Source organism: Onychomys torridus, chromosome 22 (genome assembly GCF_903995425.1).
Source record: "Onychomys torridus chromosome 22, mOncTor1.1, whole genome shotgun sequence".
Taxonomy (NCBI): domain Eukaryota; kingdom Metazoa; phylum Chordata; class Mammalia; order Rodentia; family Cricetidae; genus Onychomys; species Onychomys torridus.
The window spans coordinates 22,584,396-22,606,077 of NC_050464.1; the positions used below are offsets into that span (position 1 = coordinate 22,584,396).

Sequence of the window (21,682 nt, forward strand, 5' to 3'; positions counted from 1 at the left end):
CCAGCCCCTCACTGGGGGATTCTAGGCAGGTGCTCTACCACTGAGTCACACCCCAGCCCCTCATTGGGGGGTTCTAGGCAGGGGCTCTACCACTGAGCCACACCCCAGCCCCTCACTGGGGGATTCTAGGCAGGGGCTCTACCACTGAGACACACCCCAGCCCCTCACTGGGGGATTCTAGGCAGGTGTTCTACCACTGAGACACACCCCAGCCCCTCACTGGGGGATTCTAGGCAGGTGCTCTACCACTGAGACACACCCCAGCCCCTCACTGGGGGATTCTAGACAGGTGTTCTACCACTGAGTCACACCCCAGCCCCTCACTGGGGGATTCTAGGCAGGTGCTCTACCACTGAGTCACACCCCAGCCCCTCACTGGGGGATTCTAGGCAGGTGCTCTACCACTGAGTCACACCCCAGCCCCTCACTGGGGGATTCTAGGCAGGTGCTCTACCACTGAGTCACACCCCAGCCCCTCACTGGGGGATTCTAGGCAGGGGCTCTACCACTGAGCCACACCCCAGCCCCTCACTGGGGGATTCTAGGCAGGTGCTCTACAACTGAGACACAATCCCACTCCCTTACTAGGCGATTCTAGAAGTGTATTCTACCACTGAGCCATAACCCCAACTCCCTACAGAAGGATTTTACGTTAGGTCCTTGTCCTCGATAGGTTCTGTTGTTATTGTTCACTTGAATCAAGCTACTTTGGGAAGAGGAAACAAATGAGAAAATGCTCATAGGAGATAGGCCTGTAACCAAGCTTGTAAGACATTTTCTTGATTATTGATGAGAAGCAAGCCAGTAAGCATCACCCCTCTATACCCTCTACTTTAGTGCCTTTCTCCAGGCTCAGGTTCCTGCCCTGACTTCCCATCAGGATGGACTATGATCTGAACATGTAAGCTGATATAAAACCTTTGTTTCCCAAGCTGCTTTTGGACATGTTGTTTTATCACAGCAGTAGAAACCCTAAGACAGTATTCTACACCAAACCAAGTCCCCTGCATGTTCCAGGTAGGTACTCTACCTCTGAGCCACACCCCTAGTCCCTCACTGGAGGATTCTAAATAGTCACTCTACAGCTGAGCCACACCCCAACTCTAGCTCCTCACCTGGGGATTCTGTGCAAGTGCTCTATCATTGAGCAGCATTCCTAGCCTTTTTTTTTTTCTTTTTGTTTAGAGACATGGCCTTTAACTCGCAACGCTCCTGCCTTGCCTCATGAATAACAGGCCTGCACTACCAAGGCCAACTTTTTTTTATTTTTCTGGAGCTGAGGACCTAACCCAGGGCTTTGCACTTGCTAGGCAAGCACTCTACTGCTGAGCTAAATCCCCAACCCCCCAACTTTGTTTTAAAACATCAACATATCACAAGAAAGTGGCAATACTTAGTATATCTAATAATATACATTTCTACTCCTCTTTTGAAAAAAAAAAAAAAAGAACCTGTAAGATTTTTTTTTTTTTAATTGTTGGTTGTCTCATGTAATGTAGCTCAGGACTGGCTCAGACTTGTAATGGAGCTGAGAATGACATTAGCTTTTGATCATCCTATTCCATTCCCCAAGTGTTAGGACCACACACATGTGTGTGCCATCATGCTCAGTTTATACCGTGCAAGGGATGGACCCATGGCTTTGTGCATGCTACCAAAGAACTCTATTGACTGTGCTACATTCCCCAACCATACCACAGGTCTTGATTACATCATTTCCTCTTGCCCCTTACTCAGTCTTGTGTTACTTTATTCATACATACAAAACATTCATTCATTTATGTACACACACACACACACACACACACACATGCACACACACAAGCTTAGCTGTGTAGCATCTAAGCTTGTGCAAGCATGCTCTTTGATTTTCACAGCATAATGAAATTGATGATGAGGCATTTCTCAGTGCCCTTCCCCATCATTAAGCAACCTCATGCCTGTATTCTATCTACATGCCCACTCAGCGCCTCCCACGTCTCATGACCACACTTCCCATCTGCTCCTTCTCTGTACCTCAAATTTTTCAGCTGTATGTGACAGAGGTCACAATTCTGTCTTTGTACTCACACATCAACACAGTCGTCATATCTTTCTCACTTCTCCAATAGATAATTCCCTTTCTCCCAAGCTTGCGGGGATAATGCTTCCAAAAACCAACACTTGCATTTGGGACTATGGAATCGCACAGCTGCCTCTGTGGTGATATTTTATTTGTACGCTAATAAATAAAGTTGCCTGGAGATCAGAGGTCAAATAGCCATAAAACAGAAGTCAGGCGGTGGTGACACATGCCCTTAATCCAATCACATGGCAGGCAGAGTCTCTGTGTGGTTAAGGACACAGCCAAGTGTAGTGACACGAGCCTTTAATCCCAGTACCAACCATAGAGAGCTGGAGGTCATATAGACAGGCTTTATATAGAAGACAAGGAAGTCATGTGGCTGGGCTTAGAGCCAATGAGAAAGCAGAACAGGAAGGCAATAAAAACACGGGTTAGACAGGAAGAAGCTCTCTCGGTGGAAGCTATTGCTGGTGGTAAGCTAAAGCTAGTTGTGGCTATTGCTTTGATCTCATTGGCTATTACCTCTCTATTTGGCTCTGTGTTTCTTATTTAATAAGACTGTTTAGAAATTCATTTACAAGTCTCTATACCATCTTCCACACAGTTTGGAGATTATCTCCCCCCCAAGCAAATTCAATACTGCTCTACAAACTTCATATTTTGACCTAAAACTAAGAAAAACACCTCAACATAACCAATCTCCAATCCTGCTTCTCTCTCTTGTGCCCTTACCATCCCCACCTTTGCATAAAAAGCAATGTGTTGTTTCTCACAGTTCTAGGTACTTGCTGCCATGTCCCCTGGAGGATTTTCTTTCCCCATGGTCTACCTGGGGAACACCACCTTGTTCTCAGAGGAACAACTGCAATGCTCAATTCTTGTTTCATTGGGCTCCAGTCATAGTTTGCATGACTACCACCTGAACTAATTTAAGTAGGGTAAGAGACCAAATCCATTGAACAACTATTTCCTCTGAAATGAAGCATTCCCTCCTAGAGGGAAACTCATTAAGACCAGGGGAAGTCAACAAAACTTGCAAGGCGCAGAAAAGCCCCTAGACCTTACAAGACTCAAAAGGCCCCTCTCTATGTTAGATAAGCAGTCACTATGTGGGGCAGGGCATGCTTCCAAACTGCTAACCAAGTGCAGGGAGCTCATGAGATGAAGCTTTTATGAGTCATCACCCATGCTGGGTAGAGTTTCAGGGGTGCAGCTGCCTTTGAGTCACCCTTGCTCCTGTAAGTAATCCCAATAAACTCACTGGCTCACAAAAGTAGACTATAGGGGAACCATTTCTTTGGCTTCTCATCTGTGCTCTATTTGGGATGCATAGACATCTGTTCATGTGTCACCAGGAAAAGTCACCCAACAAGGCTTGAGACATCTATGTATAGCAACTGCCAGAACAGGTATTCAGTATGTGCTTGTAGAATGAATAGGTGATGGCCCTTGGTTGTTTTCCCTTTGTTCAGCTAAACATCACTTGGGTTTTTTCATGTCAGAGCTGATGCTAACCAAAAGATGCTGTCAAGTCAACTTCACAGGCCAAAGTGAACCCTCGGGGCATTGAGTGACCCTCCGCAAGTCATCAATGTTTAAACTGGCAATGCTACCAACAGCCCTCTACATCCTTACCTTAGCTCCAGTCAGTGAACATACACAAGGTAGCATGCCAAAATTCAGACCCAGACATTAATCTACTCTCGGGGTATCAGTGCATCCAAAGAGCACTCTTTCAAAACCTAGGCCCAAAGGCCAAGTGGGTGTCATCATCAAGATGTCAATAACTCAGTACAGTTTGTACAGGAACACATTTCCTCATAGATGAAACTTCTGGGAGGCTCAGGGAGGTGTGGCAAGCCGGCAGGAAAGGGAAGATTAATCTACCAAATGAGGTGGGGCAGTCAATGAACTGCAGAGTGGAAATCAATTTTTCTCTCACCATTTGACAAGATAAAGGGAGCTGGAACTTCACCCTGGCTGGCAAGTTAAGAATGTGCATACAAACAAACGAATTCACATGAGCCATTCAGATTAGCAAGTGCTTCTCAATAGAAAACTCCCTGATGCTGGCTGAGATACAGAAAGGATGCCTTCTGATGCATTCCTGGTATATTTGCTGCATTCCTGGTATATTTTCTCCCGGGCTTAAATAGGATCTATCAAGATAGGAAGAGAAGAAAGAACAAATGGGGGAGGGGGAGGAAGAATGGGAAGCTGAAGAAAGGGAAGGAGGAGGAGGAAGGGGAAGATGGAAATATGATTAGGCAAGGAAAGAGGAAGGAGAAGGAGGAGGATAAAAATTGGGAAGGGGGGGTGGGGACTTAGCTCAGTGGTAGAGCACTTGCCTGGCAAGCACAAGGCTCCGGGTTCGATCCTCAGCTCCAAAAAAAAAAAAAAAAAAAAAAAAGAAAGGAAAAAAATTGGGAAGGGAAGAAGAGAAAGAAGGAAAGGGAGATAGGTGAGAACAAAAATTAGGAGGGGAAGAAGACAGAAGAGACATGGGAAGGAGAAGGAGTAAGAAGAACTGGGTTCCAACATTCCCTAAACATATACTATAGACACAGCTCACGGTCACCATCCTGACTAGCCCATGGTGAGCTCTGTCGTTCATTAAGTCTTTGGGATTCAGCTCAAGGACACAGGTCTCTTTCTGTGCAGACCGATCCTGTGAGATCTTAAAATGAGTCCAGCAGGCTGGACACTCACATCCCTGCTCACGGTCTAGTGGGCACTATTCTCTCCCACTTGGGAGACTAGCAAGGGGGGCTGGCTTGCCCAGGCTTCTCAGCCTGGGGAAAGTAAAACTATGTTTGAAAAATCTACCTTCCCTATAAGAGAGGAAGGACCGCCTACTTCTCTACTTCCTGCAGAGGATCAGAGGAGCAAAGCACTGTGCATCTCAAGGATCCTCCGGGAGTTCTGGTCCCACTCACAACAGCGCCAGGCAGCACGCACAAGTAGATGCCATTTTGAGTCAAAGGTACCATCAGAGCAAAGGCTGGCCAGCAGAAGTGATGCTTCTAAGATCTACCTTGGTCCAGGAAAAAAACAAAACAAAACAAAACAAAAAACCAAGCAGCTCATTTATCACTAACAAATCATGGTCTGTCTTAAGGAACTGGAGAGATGGCTTAGTAATTAAAGTGCTTACCTTACAAGCATAAGGTTTTGAGTTTGGGTTCCCAGAAAGCATGACAACCTGCCTATAATTCCAACCTGGGAAGGTGAAGACAGGTGATCCCCAGAGCAAGCTCAACACACCCTTGCACACCTGACATGCAAGAACAGTGCGCATGAGCACACACACACACACACACACACACACACACACACACACACACACACACACACACACAACCACACACACAGTAATCTAAATGAGCACCCACTGTTCTTCCAGAAGGCTTGAATTTTGAATTCAGCCAGCCCCAGTCAAATCAGGTGGCTCACAAACACCTGTGACTCCTGCTCCAGGGAATCTGACGCCCTCTTCTGGACTCTGAGAGCATTTTCAAGCACATGCACCAGCACACACACCCATATACAAATACACACAGTTGGAAATACAAAATAAATCCTTGAAATGAATAAAATAACTCTTGACTGTATAGGTTTTGCTTAATCATTTAAAAGAGTTCCATAATAAGGAACTGGAGATAGTTGTTTGGCATTTTTTTTGGATGCTCAGTATATGAGTATTACATAGATTTATTTCAACTCCAACACTATGAAGAATTCTCCCAATTCACATCTTACCAGTAGTAAGATAGGCAAGAAGGGGTTAAAAGCAATGGGTGGGAAAAAAATGTCCAAGAGCTAGTATATGGCAGAACAGGAACTCAACTAGGAATCCCAGTATTTAACTCTGCAGGAGGCCATACCCCTCTGCATCAGAGACCCCAGCACACCCTCTTGATAAGGTTCATATTGCTTTCAAGACTCTGAGAGTTATGTTTTCTTCTCTTAGCCCCGAGGAAAGGTTTTAATGAAAAATTGGGAAAGATGACCTTTGGGGATTTTAATGTAAATGGCCACTGTCTAGAAGCCACATGTTCCCCAGACTGCCACTCTGCCTGCAGTGAACAATCTTTAGTCATCCTCCCAGATGGTCGGTTCCCAGAGGGTCCAGGGCACTCACACACAACCCAGCACACAACTCCATTTTCTTCTACCCCAAAAAGAATTGGTCTGATAAACAAGTCTAACCAGGACAGGGTCACCACAAACAGCCAGTATAGAGGTGTCCCCTAAGATAAGTGTGGAAGAGTTCCCGGACTAGTCTCCCTTTGTGAAATGCAGACTGTTTCCATGTGTGCATGTGTATGGTATATGTGCATGTGTATGTGCACGCATGTGTGTGGAGACCAGAGACTGACTTTGATGGCCATCCTCAATTGGTCTCCACCTTGTTTCTCTAAAACAGGATCTCTCTCCCTGAGCCTGGAGCTCCCCAATGCTGCTAGACTGCCTGGGATCCTCTGGTCTCTGTCTCCCCAGTGTTGGGATTACAGGTATATGCCATGGCTTGGTTTTTACATTGGTGCTAAGGATTAGAACTCAGATTCTTGTATCGAGTTTTTTTTTCCAACAGAGACATCTTTCCAGACTATGCGGGAGATTATTTACATATTAGCATATATTATACAAAATAATAGGGCCACCCTGAGACTTTTCAGACACACATAACATGATTCTCTGTTGCCCTCCTCTTCCTCCTGCTGGTCCAGCTTCTCTTCCCAAATAGTCTCCCTCTACTTTTATGCATTATTCTAAAAATCTAGAGTCCACACATGAGAGGGCCAGGAATCTAGATTCAAATAATAATAGTAATAAGGCATGCAAACAGATGTGAGATGATCTCAGTCCAGCTTATTCTGCCTTACAAAGGATTCTTAATGGCAGTATTTTTTAAAAATTGCACGTGAGGGGGACAGTGTGTGTGCACACGCATGGGTGGCAGTCAGTGGACTCCTGGCAGGGGTTAGTTCTCCCCTCCATCAGGCTTGGTGGCTGGCCCCTTTACCCACTGAGCCATCTCACCAGGCTGGTTGTGAAACCTCTTCCTGAGTGATGGTTTTATAGGAAATCTTGACTAAGAAAGGAAACACAGAAAAAAATGGAGCTCACTCCTCCCGAGCTGGGCCTCGCTTTGGTGGCTTCCACTGATCTTGATCCACTTAGCAAGAGGCACAGGAAGCCTGCCCCGCAGAGCACCACATCTTCTGGACTCCTACTGCTCTGTGAGTCGAAGTAATGAACTTGAACTAGGGCAGGAAGCTGCGGGGGGCCAGGACTGTCCAATGTTCATTAAGAACGGCCAGCTGAACATTCCAGGAAGATGGAAAACCATCATAAACTCACTGGGAAAAATTAAAGGAAAGGAAAGGAATAGACCAGAAAAAGCTGGTGGGCGTTGATGGGTAATGACAATGTAAAAGAATGTGTAAAATGTGTGTCTGAGTATCCATTCCAATCTGTGAAATCTACCCAAGAGGGACAAATACACACAGTCCGAATATTCCTATTCCAGGCTATAGGTTATAAGCCACTACATAGGCAGAAGCAGGACCGTGGTGGATCCGTAAAATCATTGTATTGTACTTGATGCCTGAGGCTCCTCAGATGTCATCCTCAACAGTTTTCAGTAAATCTTTGAAGGGGGAGGAGCCTAACATGCTGCAAAGGGAAACAAGGTATGATAGTCAATCTTCATGGTCAACTAGATCAACTTAAGGGACAGAGTCTTTATTTGGCTTTTAGTTTAAGGGGAGGTAATAGAATTGTAGGGGGAAAGGCAGGGCAGCTGAGACCCACTTGCTTCTGGCAGCCTGAGTTCATAGTGCAGCTTCCTCACACTGAGGTAGACCAGGAGATAGATAAAGGATGGGACATGTAGCCAGGTTATAACTTCCAAGACCTGTCCCCCAGTGACTGCTTACCAGGCAGGTCTCAGCTCTTAAAAGCTCTGCAATATCCCTCAACAATCAAGTGTTAAAACATATGAGCCAAGCCAGGCAGTGGTGGCACATGCCTGTAATCCCAGCACTCGGGAGGCAGAGCCAGGCAGATCTTTGTGAGTTCGAGGCCAGCGTGGTCTACAAAGCAAGTTCCAGGACAGCCTCCAAAGCTAGAGAAACCCTGTCTCGAAAAACAAAAACAAAAACCCATATGAGCCAATGGGGGCCATTTCATAATCAGACCACAACAAGGGGGGAATGCAGAACTGGATCCCAGGATAATCCAGGATGAGCTGGTAATGTACTGAGTCAAAGCATGGGCTCTAGTCCCCTTCTGTGGAGTGCTCTAAGCAGATCGGAGTAGGCAGGAACTACGGTGTAAAGCATGTTGGGAGTTCCTTCTCTTTTATGTGTATGTAGAGTGGGGGACAAGGCATGTCCATGTGGGGAGGTACACATGTGTGTGCAAATGCACATGCACAAATATACATGAGTGTGAAGGGCAAAGGTTGATGTTGGGTGTCTTTGCTGATTGGTTCCTACCTTGTAAACTAAGGCAAGGACTCTCAATAGAGCATGCTGATTTGGCTAGGCAAGCTAGCTTTGGGCATCCCTGCCTCTGCACACCAAGTGTTGGGGTTATAAGCAGGTCACTGTGCCTGTCCAGCATTTCTGTGGGTGCTGGAACGAAACTGTGGTCTCTGAGCCCTCTCCCTAGCCCTTCTTCTGTTTTATATACTGCTTATCAATATATAAATCTTAACTTATTACTTAATCATAACTTTTCTAAGTAATTATCAGATTTAAAGAACTGGTAACTTGGAGGTGGAAGTAAAACCCTGTTGAAAGGGATGTGTGTGTGTGTGTGTATGTGTTTGTGTGTGTGTATGTGTGAGTGAGTGTGTACGTGTGAGTGTGTGAGAGTGTGTATATGTGTATATGTGTGTGTTTGTGTGTATGTGTATGTCAGTGTGTATGTGTGAGTGTGTATGTGTGAGTGTGTATGTGTAAGTGTATATGTGTGTATATGTGTGAGTGTATGTGTGTGTGTCTGTGTGTCTGTGTGTCTGTGTGTTTTGAAGACAAAGTCTCAATATGTAGTTCAGGATAGCCTTTAACTCCCAATCCCCCTGCCTCGGCCTCCTGAGGGCTGGGATTATGGACATGTGTACCATTTCCCAGCCAGCATTCTTTTATTGACTACCAACTAACTGTCCCAAGCAGCTATGCATACTACAACCCAACAGCTGGAGCATTCTAAAGCCAACATGAGAAGAAAAGATGGTCCATGATATAAACACACTTACCTATGGTTTGCCTACAGTAAGCCTCATCTCCATGTTAACAATTGAAAACAGAAATAACACAGGGCGTAGTGCAAAAGAGAGGTGAGGCACACTGAGCACATGAATACAATAAAATTAGCACCCCGATTACTCACTGCCAGAGAAGTCTTAAACATTTCCATGTTGGGGATATAGCTTAGTTGGTAGAGTGTTTGCCTAATATATGCAAAGCCCTTGGTTGCATCCCCAAAATTATGGAAACTGAGTACGGTGGTAAGGTCTGTCATGCCGGCACTCTGGATAAAAATGTAACCTTAGAATCCAACCTCTGCTCAGGTCACAATACCTGCAGCAGACTCCCCTCCTTTCATAGACACCACACACTTACGCATGCACCCTACCCGGACACTGTGAATCTCCAGCCCAGAGACTTCCTGGGAAGTGAGTTGACATCAAAGCTGGTACAGGACATACATCCAGCTCCCGAGGCCCTTCCCTTCCTCCTGCCTGGGAATCAAAGAGCCTGGCTGTAGGCTTTTGCTTTGAAACCATCCCCATCCTCAGAGTATAAGAGCACATCTGCCATACAAACCTCCATCTCTCCCTTCAGAGCCTCCATCATGTTTTCTGATACTGGGGCCTGAACGCTTCTTAGAGCTCCCACCACGCTCCTGCCTGCCTGTCTGTCAAGTGCATCAACAGCTTTCCTAAAAATACTCCATTCCCCAGCAATCCATCTCAGCGTCCCTCTTGAGCCCCTGCCCCCATCCAAAAGCTAACACTCTAGGAGGTAGAAGCAGGAAGATCAAGAGTTCAAGGTTATCTTTGGCTACACAGTGACTTTAAGGCTAGCCTGGGCTACTTGAGCTCCTATCAGAAAGAAGGGAAGGAGGGGAAAGAGAAAGGAGAAAGGGAGAGAGAGAGTGGATGAGCAAAGAAGGAAAGAAGGGAAAGAAAATGAAATGAAACACAGAAAACAAAGACGAGGAGTTGTTTAGGGCCAGACTGGGAGAATGGAGCCCTCTGTGCACAAGAGCATGTCTAGACCCAGAGGCTGTAGTTAGTGGAGTAGAGAGACAGACAGAGTGGAAGGAAAAGGGACCTGGCTTCCATAAGGGGCACAGCAAGGGCACCGTGAACGCACTGGCCAAGTTAAGGTCTACTTGGTATCCACTGTCCGGAAATGCAACTTCTAATTTAAATAAAGAAATATGCCGGGCGGTGGTGACGCATGCCTTTAATCCCAGCACTTGGGAGGCAGAGGCAGGCGGATCTCTGTGAGTTCGAGGCCAGCCTGGTCTACAAAGCGAGATCCAGGAAAGGTGCAAAGCTACACAGAGAAACCCTGTCTCGGAAAAAAAAAAAAAAAAAAGAGAAATACCCAGACCTCTTCTGTATCAGCCATTGTGCTAGACCCTGGGTACACTGCAGGGCATCGTGAGGTCATAGCTGTCCTCCTTTAGAAACAAATCTCGGAGGAGATACAACGGAGGATTCAAAACCACATATCAGTTATAAAATGGGCAACAGCAAAGGCGCAAAAAGGCTGTCTCAGACCGTGGCGTCTCCATGGTGTAACTCCTATTGGGATTCTCCAAACCTTCTTTCCGAGCAAGGGCCATGGCTGCATTTGTGAAGTGCTTCTCCTGAAGGCATGTATACCAGATTTCTACACTCATGTGAAAATCCAGGCATTATGATACTGGGGAAATGGAGACAGAAGGGTCCCTGGGGCTCATTGGCCAGCCAGTCTACACAGGTTGGCAAGGTCCAGGCCAGAGAGACAGCACCTTCACATTTTTTGTTAATTGAATTGTGCTTGAGAAAGGACACCCGAGAGTCTCTCCTTGCACACGTGAATGCACAACCACTTCACCACTGAAAGCTCACAGTTCTCCTGTCTCTCTTCCCAAGTGCAGGGTGACAGACACGCATCGCCACACCTGGCTTCACCGTGTTTTGTAAGGTCATTTGGATGAGTAAGCAGGCAAGAAAAGCTTTAAAAATAATTAAGGATGGAAATCTGTATCTGGCACTAAAATGTATTACGGAATTATCATAATGAAAAATGTTCTCGGGTAAGAATGGGTAGGAGATAACACCAGGCAGTTCAGAAATAAGCCGCAGTAAATACAGATAATGCAACAAATAACTGAGTGGGGGGTGGATTTTCTTTCACAAACGGTCCTGGAAAGATAAGGATTTGGGAAGAAAAAAGAATTTTGCTCTTCACTGGATTTTATTATAAAATATTAAGAATATAAGCCACTCAGCATTATGAGGAAAGAAGATCATAAGTTCAAGGGCAATCTATTCAATTTAGTAAGACCCCATATCAAGATAGAAAAGTATAAAGAAGGCTAAAAATAGAGCTCAGCACTAGTGAGTGCCTTTGCCTAGAATCCCCCAGTGAGGGGCTGGGGTGTGGCCCAGTGGTAGAGCACCTGCCTAGAATCCCCCAGTGAGGGGCTGGGGTGTGGCCCAGTGGTAGAGCACCTGCCTAGAATCCCCCAGTGAGGGGCTGGGGTGTGGCCCAGTGGTAGAGCACCTGCCTAGAATCCCCCAGTGAGGGGCTGGAGTGTGGCCCAGTGGTAGAGCACCTGCCTAGAATCCCCCAGTGAGGGGCTGGGGTGTGGCTCAGTGGTAGAGCACCTGCCTAGAATCCCCCAGTGAGGGGCTGGGGTGTGGCTCAGTGGTAGAGCACCTGCCTAGCAAATACAAAGTCCCAGTATCACCAGAACAAAATGCACAGAAAAATAAACCTTTACAATGTACTCTGCGTGTTAAATAATGACAAACTAAATTAAACATTTAGCAATAAGCGAGCGAAACACTATGCAGAGAATCTGGCAGTGGTATAGCATTTTTCAATGCCAAAGGACTTCATTAGAAGATTAATATAAAGGATGAGATCAGATAATTCACAAAGGGAAAAACATAAACATGAAACACATGGAAAACACCCAAGTTCAATAATATGAAAATAAATGCAGATGAAAGCAATAATAAAAGCATTTCCCCCACACACCCAGGAAGCTAAGATTTTATTTCTAAGAGATGAAGGTGCCATTGGCTGAGCCTTCTCACGCTGCTGGGAATGGGCATTGGCAGGGCTTTTTTGATGGTCGTTCTGTTTGTAGCAAAAAGTCTTCTCTAATGTTCTTTTCCTTTGACTTAGTAATTCTTTTTCTGGAATCCATCCTAAGGAATGTGACTTAGAAATCTGAAAGAGTTCTACCCTGTGCTGTTCATCACAGCATTGTTTGTAATAGTGGCAAGTTTGGAAAAGAATAAAGAACAGAAAATAAGAAATACAAGTTCAACTCAATACCAGAGACGAACATTAGTGGATCACTTTCCCTTTTCTGTAAGTCCATACATTTAAAAATTAAAGTAACATTTTCCTGCCCATTTTTTTTATACTGCTCTTTTCATTATTTGTTTTGGGAGAGTGATATCTGGACCTATGGCCTCAGGCATGCTAGATTGATTACCTACTGCTGAGCTAACCCATCAGCCTCACTGGGAGAGTCTAGGCAGGTGCTCTGCCACTGATCCATACACCCAGCATCTTACCAAGGGACTCAATTCAAGTGTTCTACCACTGAGACATGCCCCAGTCCCTCAGTGTAGGATTCTGAATCAAATAGGATATCCACTGTAGGCCCTAGCCTCTCACTGGAGGACTCTAGCCAAGTTCTCTACCACTGAGCCACACACACACATGTAGGCCTTTTTTTCACACTTAAAATTTGAGACAGGATCTAATTAAGTTGCCCAAGGTAGCCTTGAGCTCACCCTGGGGTTTACTCTGGCCTTGAACTTGTGAACCTCCTGCCTTACTTTCCAGAGTAGCTGAGGTAACGGGAGTGAGCTTCCAGGCTAACTTTATTTGCTATTATAACAGGAACTTCTCTCACAGCATGGAGTCCTCGTGCCCAGTAGTTTTAAAGAAAACCTTAGTTTTCTCAATCAGTCCCCCATGTTTTCAGAAATGGCATGCAATGTGTCTGTAAGGGAAACAGTAAGCTATCTCTCCTCTGCCACGCCTCAGCATTCACATGAAATCATACCTGAGGCGTATTCGCTTTGCTCGGGAAGGAATTAGCTGAATCCTGATGACTTCTCCTAGGGCCCATTGATTTTGAAATTGTACAGAAGCTGTCATTTGGTACCAACTTATATCACACAGGATGTTATACAACCGCCTTCCAACGTGTCTGACGTGAAATTAGAATGGCAGAGAAAACGGCTCTTCCAGGAGAGACCTTGCACTATCACTGTATATAAAAACAAATCAGGTGTGCTGGAGAGATGGCTCAGTTTGGTAAAGTGCCTGCCTTGCACCCTTGACCTGAGTTCAATTCCTAGAACCCATGTTTAAAAAAAAGATGATAATAATCCTGGTGTGGGGCATATACTTGAGATAGCAGCTCCAGAGAGCTGAAGGCAGGCACATCCTTGAGGCTCACAGCTAGCCAGCCTAGCTTACCTGGAGAACTCCCAGGCTGGTGAGAGAGACCCTGTCTCAAAATAACAAGTCCACTGGCACTAGAGGAATGCTACCCAAGGTTGACCTCTGGCCTCTACACATAAACAAGGTGGGAGGGGAGCAGAAGAAAAAGAAAAACGTTATACAAGAAAGCTGCCATCTCTGTGAAGAACTCACAAACAGAAAACTGGCAGCTCCTTGCCCCAGCAGTCAGGATAGGAGTTAGAATCACCTTGAAACTCAATATTTGAGCTTTGAAATGTGGACTTAAGCATCATACTTCCTGGATTTTGAATATCCAATTTTAAATGTATTTTTAAACCAATAAAAGAGAAGTAGATTAGGCAGTTCAAAGAAATCCTTTTAGGAAGAGCCAGCTAAGTCACTTGAAAGTCTTCAGGGGCTGGAGGGCTGGCTCAGGGGCTGGTAAGAGCGTTCATTGGCTGCTCCTGCAGAGGGCTCACATTCAGTTCCTAGCACCCATGTTGGGTCACTTCAGGTCCAGGAGATCTTATGCTCTCTTTTTATCTTCATGCCAGCTGCACTCACATGTGTTTACACACACACACACACACACACACACACACCACAAAGTAAACCCTTTATATTTAAAAAAAAAAAAAAAAGTCTTTACCTAGAAAATAAACAAAGCACTCTTTGGAATGTCAGGGGATCTGTAATATTTCTCTCTCTCTCTCTCTCTCTCTCTCTCTCTCTCTCTCTCTCTCTCTCTCTCTCTCTCTCTGGTGTGTGTGTGTGTTTATATCTTTTCAAGGTTTACAACCTCTCTGATGTTTAGTCTTCATTGTGAATTTGACAAATACACTCCCAAAGTGTGCTGTATTAAGGCCCTGGACATTTCTTAATCTTATCTTTTCTTTGCCTCTCTCCCTCCTCCTTTCCGTCTTTCTGCCCTCCCTTCTCTTCCATTCCCTCCACTTCCTCTCCTTTCCATTCCTTCTGCTTTAGGCAGGTCACACTGAAACAATATGAACACGAATCCCACTACATTGTTTCCTACCCTGGCAGCCAAGCTTTTCCATAGAGAGACCTGGGCTGCATAGACCTTGTCTAGGGAAGCGGAAGGAAGTGTGGTGGGGGTGGGAAGAGAAGAAAAGAGACAGGAGGCAGAGAGGAGAGATGGAGGGAGATAGGAAGAGGGAGGGAGGGAGGGAGGGACTGACGGAGGAAGGGAGGAAGGAAGGAAGAGACAGAGGGGAGGGAGGGAGAGAGGAGATGGAGGGGAGGGAGGGAGAGGGGAGCAAGGGCAGCAGTTCATCAAGAAAAAGCCCTTGTGTAAATCTGGTCTTCGGTCTCATCCACAGAATCCCTGTCACAGCTGCATGAAATGGTACACATTAGAACCCCAGCGTTCCTACAATGAGATGGAGGCAGGGACAGAAGCATCACTCAGAAAACCATGAGTCAGCTGGTCTGAAGTCCTCAGAGGGGCACAAACAACAAGAAAGAGCCCGGCTCCACAGGGTGGAAGGAGAGAACCACCTCCTAAGTAGTTCTCTGAGTTCCATATATGTGCACCTGAACAAATACAACAACAACAACATGATGATGATGATGATGATGATGATGATAATGATACAGACAGAGAGAGGAAGAGAGAGAGGAAAGAAAGGAAGGGAGGAGGGAAGGCAGGCAGACAGGCAGGAAAGCATTTTTAGGCACACCATCATAATCAAATTGTTGAAAAGCAAAGTTGATGAGAAAAGTCTAGACAGCCGACAGGGGAGAAAGGATGTATTTCCAACATGGAAGAAACAGTTTAAAAAACTGCAGATCTCTCCCCATAAAACACAGAAGACAGAAGAAAATGGAATAGCATTTTTTTAAATGCCTGCAGAAAAATTCTCAACCCAGAATTCTAGATCCAGTGAAAACAGCCTTCTCAAACAAAGGTGAAATCAAGGCATTTTCAAGTGAAAAAGTGGAGACCACAGGCATCCTTTGCCAACGGGGTTGCTGTTAAAGAATTTTTTAAGGGCATTCTTCAGAAAGAGAGAAACTGATATGAAAAGGGAACTTACATTGGGAATGGTCAGTACTATTATCTCATTAAAAACACGTCTAATTTGGGCGCTGGGATGTTGGCTTATTTAGCAAACTGCTTACTGGGTCGATATAAGGACCTGAGTTCAATACCCAGAACCCTAACATAGAGTAAAATAGTTGTATGTTATCAAGGATTACTGATATCCTCCTTTAATCCTAGCATTTGAGAGACATAGGCAGGAGGATCCTTGGGAGTTCAAGGTCAGCCTTATCTACATAGCAAGTTCCAGGTCACAAAGATGATACATGAGACCCTGTCTCAACAAATGAAACCACAACAAAAAGTCAAGTGTGGTGGCATGTGCTTGTAATCCTAGCATGAGAGGAAGCAAAGGCAATAATATGGATCTCCCTAGCTAAAGTACCAATGAGAGGTCCTGTCTCTAAAAATATGGTGGACAGCATTTGAGGAATTAAACCCGAGGTTGTTCTCTGAACTCCACATACACAGACAAACATGTACACACACACACACACACACACACACACACACACACACACACACACACACGGGATTATTCCACTGTCTGATGAGATTTTTAATGCAGATACATTATAATAAATCATACACAACAGGCAAGAAAAAAAGGCAATGGACTCACTGCTTAACACAACACAAAATCTACCAAAGAGGAAAGACTCTCTCACCTTCAATAGTCCTATTAAAGAAATTGTAGACAGAGGCAGGCAGATCTCTGTGAGTTCTAGGCCAGTCTGGTCTACATAATGAGTTCCAGGACACCCAGAGCTATATAGTGACACGCTGTCCTCATAAAAACAAAAAACAAAGATGCCATCATAATTGAAAATTACCTTGAGAACCAGCAAGATGATTCAGTGGATAAAGGCGTGGTGAGCTCAATTCCACCCTGGGACCCACATGGGAGAAGAAGAGAACCAACTCCTGAAAGCTGTCCTCTGACCTACCTCTACCTCTGACTTCCCACAATGTACGTATGCACACATACATACACACCACACACATGCATACATACAAATAAGCAAATAAGCAAAATTTAAAAGAAAAATAAATGAATAAATCTTGGGCCCCAGATGGCTTCATTAGCAAACTTTGCCAAACACTTTTTTTTTCTTTTATGCATTTTTCCCTCACTTGTAAATAACGCCAATTCTACACAATCTCCTCTAATAAATTTTAAAAAGAGGAAAAACTACTCCTGGTTAATTTGATGAAACTTACATCACCATGGTTACAAACCAAAGAACTGTACCAAAAAAAGACAATAACAAAAATAAAAATAGAAACAAATATTCTTCATGAACTTAGACAAAAAAAAAGTGAATGTAATTTCTTTTTATTATAACTTCTGCATGATGTAGATGCTGCCACACATACATGAATCTATACTATGTTAATCACAGAACAATGTACTCCTGTTATATAGCAATTTCCTCTGAATTGAAACCTTCCATCCTAAACAGAAGCTCTTCAATATTCAGGAAGTTCAAAGGGGTGCCTTTTTAAGACCCAGGAAGTAAACAACTCACAAGTCTCAGAAAATCCCAGAAACTTACCATATTCACAAGACCCTCCCTCCCCAAGGTTATATGAGCAATAAGGACTGCTGAGGAGCCTCTCCAACATGTCAAGCTGCCTGCAAGTCATGAAGAGAGTTCCAGGTTTGCGGCTTTTGTGAGTCATAACATGGGCTGGGATGAGTTTTCAGTGACATAGCTGTTTTTCAATCATTTCTGCTCCTGTAAGTCACCCTCACCCTTGCTCACAGAAGTAACTCCAATAAGTTCACTGAGTTGGACACAGTGATATCATTGCTCTGATCTATTGCTGGTTCCCTATGTGGGGTGAGTGGATATTTGCACACATCACCCCAGAAGCAGTGTCACACAATCCATTAATTATGCTATATCTTTTTGGTTTTCACTTGTTTGATTATTTGGTTGGTTGGCTGATTAGTTGCTACAAGGCCTTTCCATGGCTGGTTCTGAAGACCTTGTATTTCCCAGAGTAACCTCAAACTTGCAGTGATCCTCCTCAGTCTCAGTCTCCTGAGTTCTGAGACCACGAGTGTGCAATACCATCCTAGGCACACACTTTATTTTTAAAATTATAATTATTACAAGATGGGGTGGGAAGAATGTAAGAGCTGGAAAATGGGAGGAGAGCTATGAAGTGCTGTCTTCTACACATGCCATGGTCATTTCACTCATGGACTGACAGAAGCTATGGTTACTCAAAGATGAAGCCAGCAAGATCAGCCAACATTCTCGCAGGCAGCACTAACTGATCAGTGGCTTATAAGAAATGAACAAAAAAACCAACCCCAAGAGGACATAAAGGGAGGAAAGGAATGAACTGGGGGATGTCCACAAGGAGAAGAAAGGGGAAGCTGACAGTATGAGGCTAAATTTTGTGTGTGTAAGGAATTGTTAATAAGTAAAATACTTTTTTAATTTATTAAACATGCAATTTTCTATCTCCTGCAGCCTGAAGGGACCAGCTTAAATGTCTGCAAACACACAGTGTGATGTAATATAAGGGAAAAGAATTTGTTACAACTAGGAACCTTTCTAACTCCTTTAAAGGTGGGTGAGATGTACTATTGGACATTGTCTTGTAAAGAAGTGTGATGTGGCAGCCAGCTTGCAGCTAGGAGGGATTTACCAGGGGGGACTTCAGAATTCTTTACTTACCTTTTAATTTACTTTGCTACTTTATCTATCTTTCTCTCTTTCTCTCTTTCTTTCTATCTATCTATCTATCTATTAATCTATCTAGCAATCTACAAATCTATCTATTAATCAATCTACCTATTACTCTATCTATCAATCTATCTATTAATCTATCTATCCTATCTATCTATCTATCTATCTATCTATCTATCTATCTATCTATCTACTTACTTATTATCATGTACCACAGTGCATGTGTGGAGGTCAGAGGACAACTTGTGGGAAACCTCTCCTTCCATTGAGTAGATCCCCAGGATCTAAACCAAGTCATCCAGCTTAGCAGCAACTACTCCCACCCACTGAGCCATCTCACTGGCTTCTCCTTTCACTAAATGAACCAGCCAAGAATGTGTACTACTTCTAGACCCATCATGAGAGTTCACAAAGCTATGTCATCTCACTCATGCACCAGGTGGCTGAAAAGAAAAATAAAAAAACTAACTTGGATAGTACAGTTGAATGCATATTGTAACACTCAGTAGAGCTTCTATGGGTGAAGTGAAGGCATGCCTCCTTGAGCCAGTCAGTAAGAGAAAAGGGTCTTTCTCTGTGAAGAATCTGACCCTTCAAGGTGTGATGGAACTCCTTGAGCAGAAACATACTCAGAATATACTAGGGCAACACAAAACTGATGGCTTTTAGCGGATGCGTTTAGCTGGATGGAACACTGGAAATAACTCTACTGTAGTATAAGTCACCCAGTTATTTGGTAAGGATTCAGACCTGCTTCATGTAACATGCTATGATTGTTAAATGCTGCAATCTAATCTTTTAAGTCAAATTCTTCTCTTCCATCTTCCATGACCCAGGATCCTAATGTTCCCTGTATGAAATTTCTCAGTCTTTAAGTTCCTCTCAAATTCATCTTTGAAAAGAAAAACAAAATCTCAGCCTCATTTATTTTTCAGCGCTGGGAAATGAACCAGGACCATGTTCATGCTAAGCAAGCACTCTAGTGATGAAACACATGCTCAACCCCTCACTGGGGGTTCTCAGATGGTCCATCACTAATCCATTCTCACTGGTGGATTCCAGTTAGGCACTCTAGCATTGAGTTGTACCCTTATCCCCTTACTGGAGAATTTTAGGCAAGGGCTGACTGCTGATCCATGCCCACTATTGGGGTTTGAATAAGGATGACCCCAATAGGCTCATATATTTGAGTGCTACTATTTGAAAGCATTAGGAAGATTAGGAGGTATGGCCTTATTGGAGAAGTGTGTCACTAGAGGTGGGCTTTGAGGTGTCAAAAGGCACATACCAGGCCCAGTTTGTGTTCTCTCTCTCTCTCTCTCTCTCTCCCTCTCCCTCTCCCTCTCCCTCTCCCTCTCCCTCTTCCCTCCTCCTTCCCTTGCTCCGTCCCTGCAGATCAGGATGTAGCTTCAGGATGTAGTTTTCAGCTACTGCTCTAGTACTATGTGTACTACCATCACTGATGATAATGGACTAAACCTCTAAAACTAATCAAGCCCCTACATAAATGCTTTCTTTGACAAGAGTTGCCTTGGTCATGGTGTCTCTTCATAGCAATAGAACAGTGGCTAAGACATACCCCCCTCCAGTCCTCTGTCCCTTATTCCTGTGTGACATTAGGAACACTGTTGAGCAGAAACATGCCTGGCTCCCATTTGTTCACCAAAAATATTTGTGCATTTGGAATCTAAAGAAAACAGAGATTACCTTCTATTCAATAGTCCACCAGTCCCATAAATCCTGACCAGCTATCCAAATCTTAACTGCATGCCTGATGCCCATTTCTACTGTAGTCCTGTCTGTTCTTGTCTGGAAGTGTTATTGGTCAAGGGCTTACGGTTCAGAAAACACTGCTTTTATGGAAGGGGCTTTGATTCATTGACCACTGATGGAATCTAGAATTTGTATAACCCTAGAAACCATTGAACTCTTACCTCTTGTGAAAGTCTTCAAATAGAAAACAGGGACAGAGTGTGTCCAAAGAACACATGCTGCCATATTAAAGGTGGCATCCTTGATTCCATCTTGAGTGAAGTTGGAATCAACTAAGTACTACACTTCTATTGGGTCTGTCAGGGCATTCCCAAGAAGCATTAACTAGAGGGAAGTCACTCCTCAGAATTGGCAGCATTTTTCAGCAGAGAAAAATCAGTGCTGCTTTGCCTACCTTTACTCCTTGCTGGTAAGTGCATCTACCCTACTGTTGCCGCCTCCATCGCCACCACTGCCACCACCACTACTACTCCTATAATATCAAGACCCAAAGTATTCAGCCTTCATACATGGACTGGAATGCCAGCAGCTGTCTAGGACACCTCCAGGCCTTCAGGGCCAGGTTGGGACTGCTGAGACCTCCAACCTCATGGACCAAGCAGCTACTAGTTTTTCTGTATCATTAATATGTAGGAGGGTAAAAAGCCGGGTGGTGGTGATGCATGCCTTTAATCCCAGCACTTGGGAAGCAGAGGCAGGCAGATGTCTGTGAGTTCGAGGTCAGCCTGGTCTACAGAGTGAGTTCCAAGACAGGTACCAAAGCTACACAGAGAAACGCTGTCTTGGGAAAAAAAAAGGAAGAAAGGAAGGGAGGAAGGGAGGAAGGGAGGAAGGGAGGGAGGGAGGAAGGGAGGGAGGGAGAGAGAGAGAGAGAGAGAGAGAGAGAGAGAGAGAGAGAGAGAAAGAAAGAAAGAAAGAAAGAAAGAAAGAAAGAAAGAAAGAAAACAGAAATGTAGGCAACCACTATTGGACAACCCAGCCTGTATTGTATAAACCAGTCTAATAAACCACTTTTACATATATATATATATTTTCACTCGCTTGACCTTGAGGGCCAGTAGTGTAAATCTGCATATCATCAGAGCATTCTCTTAGGTCTGTCCCTCAAGGTTCTGGTCCTCTAGATCAGTGGTTCTCAACCTGAGGGTCACGCCCCCTTTGGGTGTCAAACTACCCTTTCAGAGGGGTTGCATATCAGACATCCTGCATATCAGATATTTGTGTTATGATTAATAACAATAGAAAAGATACAGTTATGAAATAGCAACAAAATAATTTTAAGGTTGGAGGTCACCACAGCACGAGAAACTGTAATGAAGGGATGGGTGGCAGCATTAAGAAGGTGAAGAACCAC

General features: G+C 44.4%; 1 protein-coding gene across 4 annotated transcripts in view; it reads right to left on the bottom strand.

Annotated features, from left to right (window-relative positions):
- Caln1 (calneuron 1) overlaps window positions 1-21,682 on the bottom strand; it is a 449,719-nt gene that overhangs the window by 174,661 nt on the left and 253,376 nt on the right. The window lies entirely within an intron of this gene.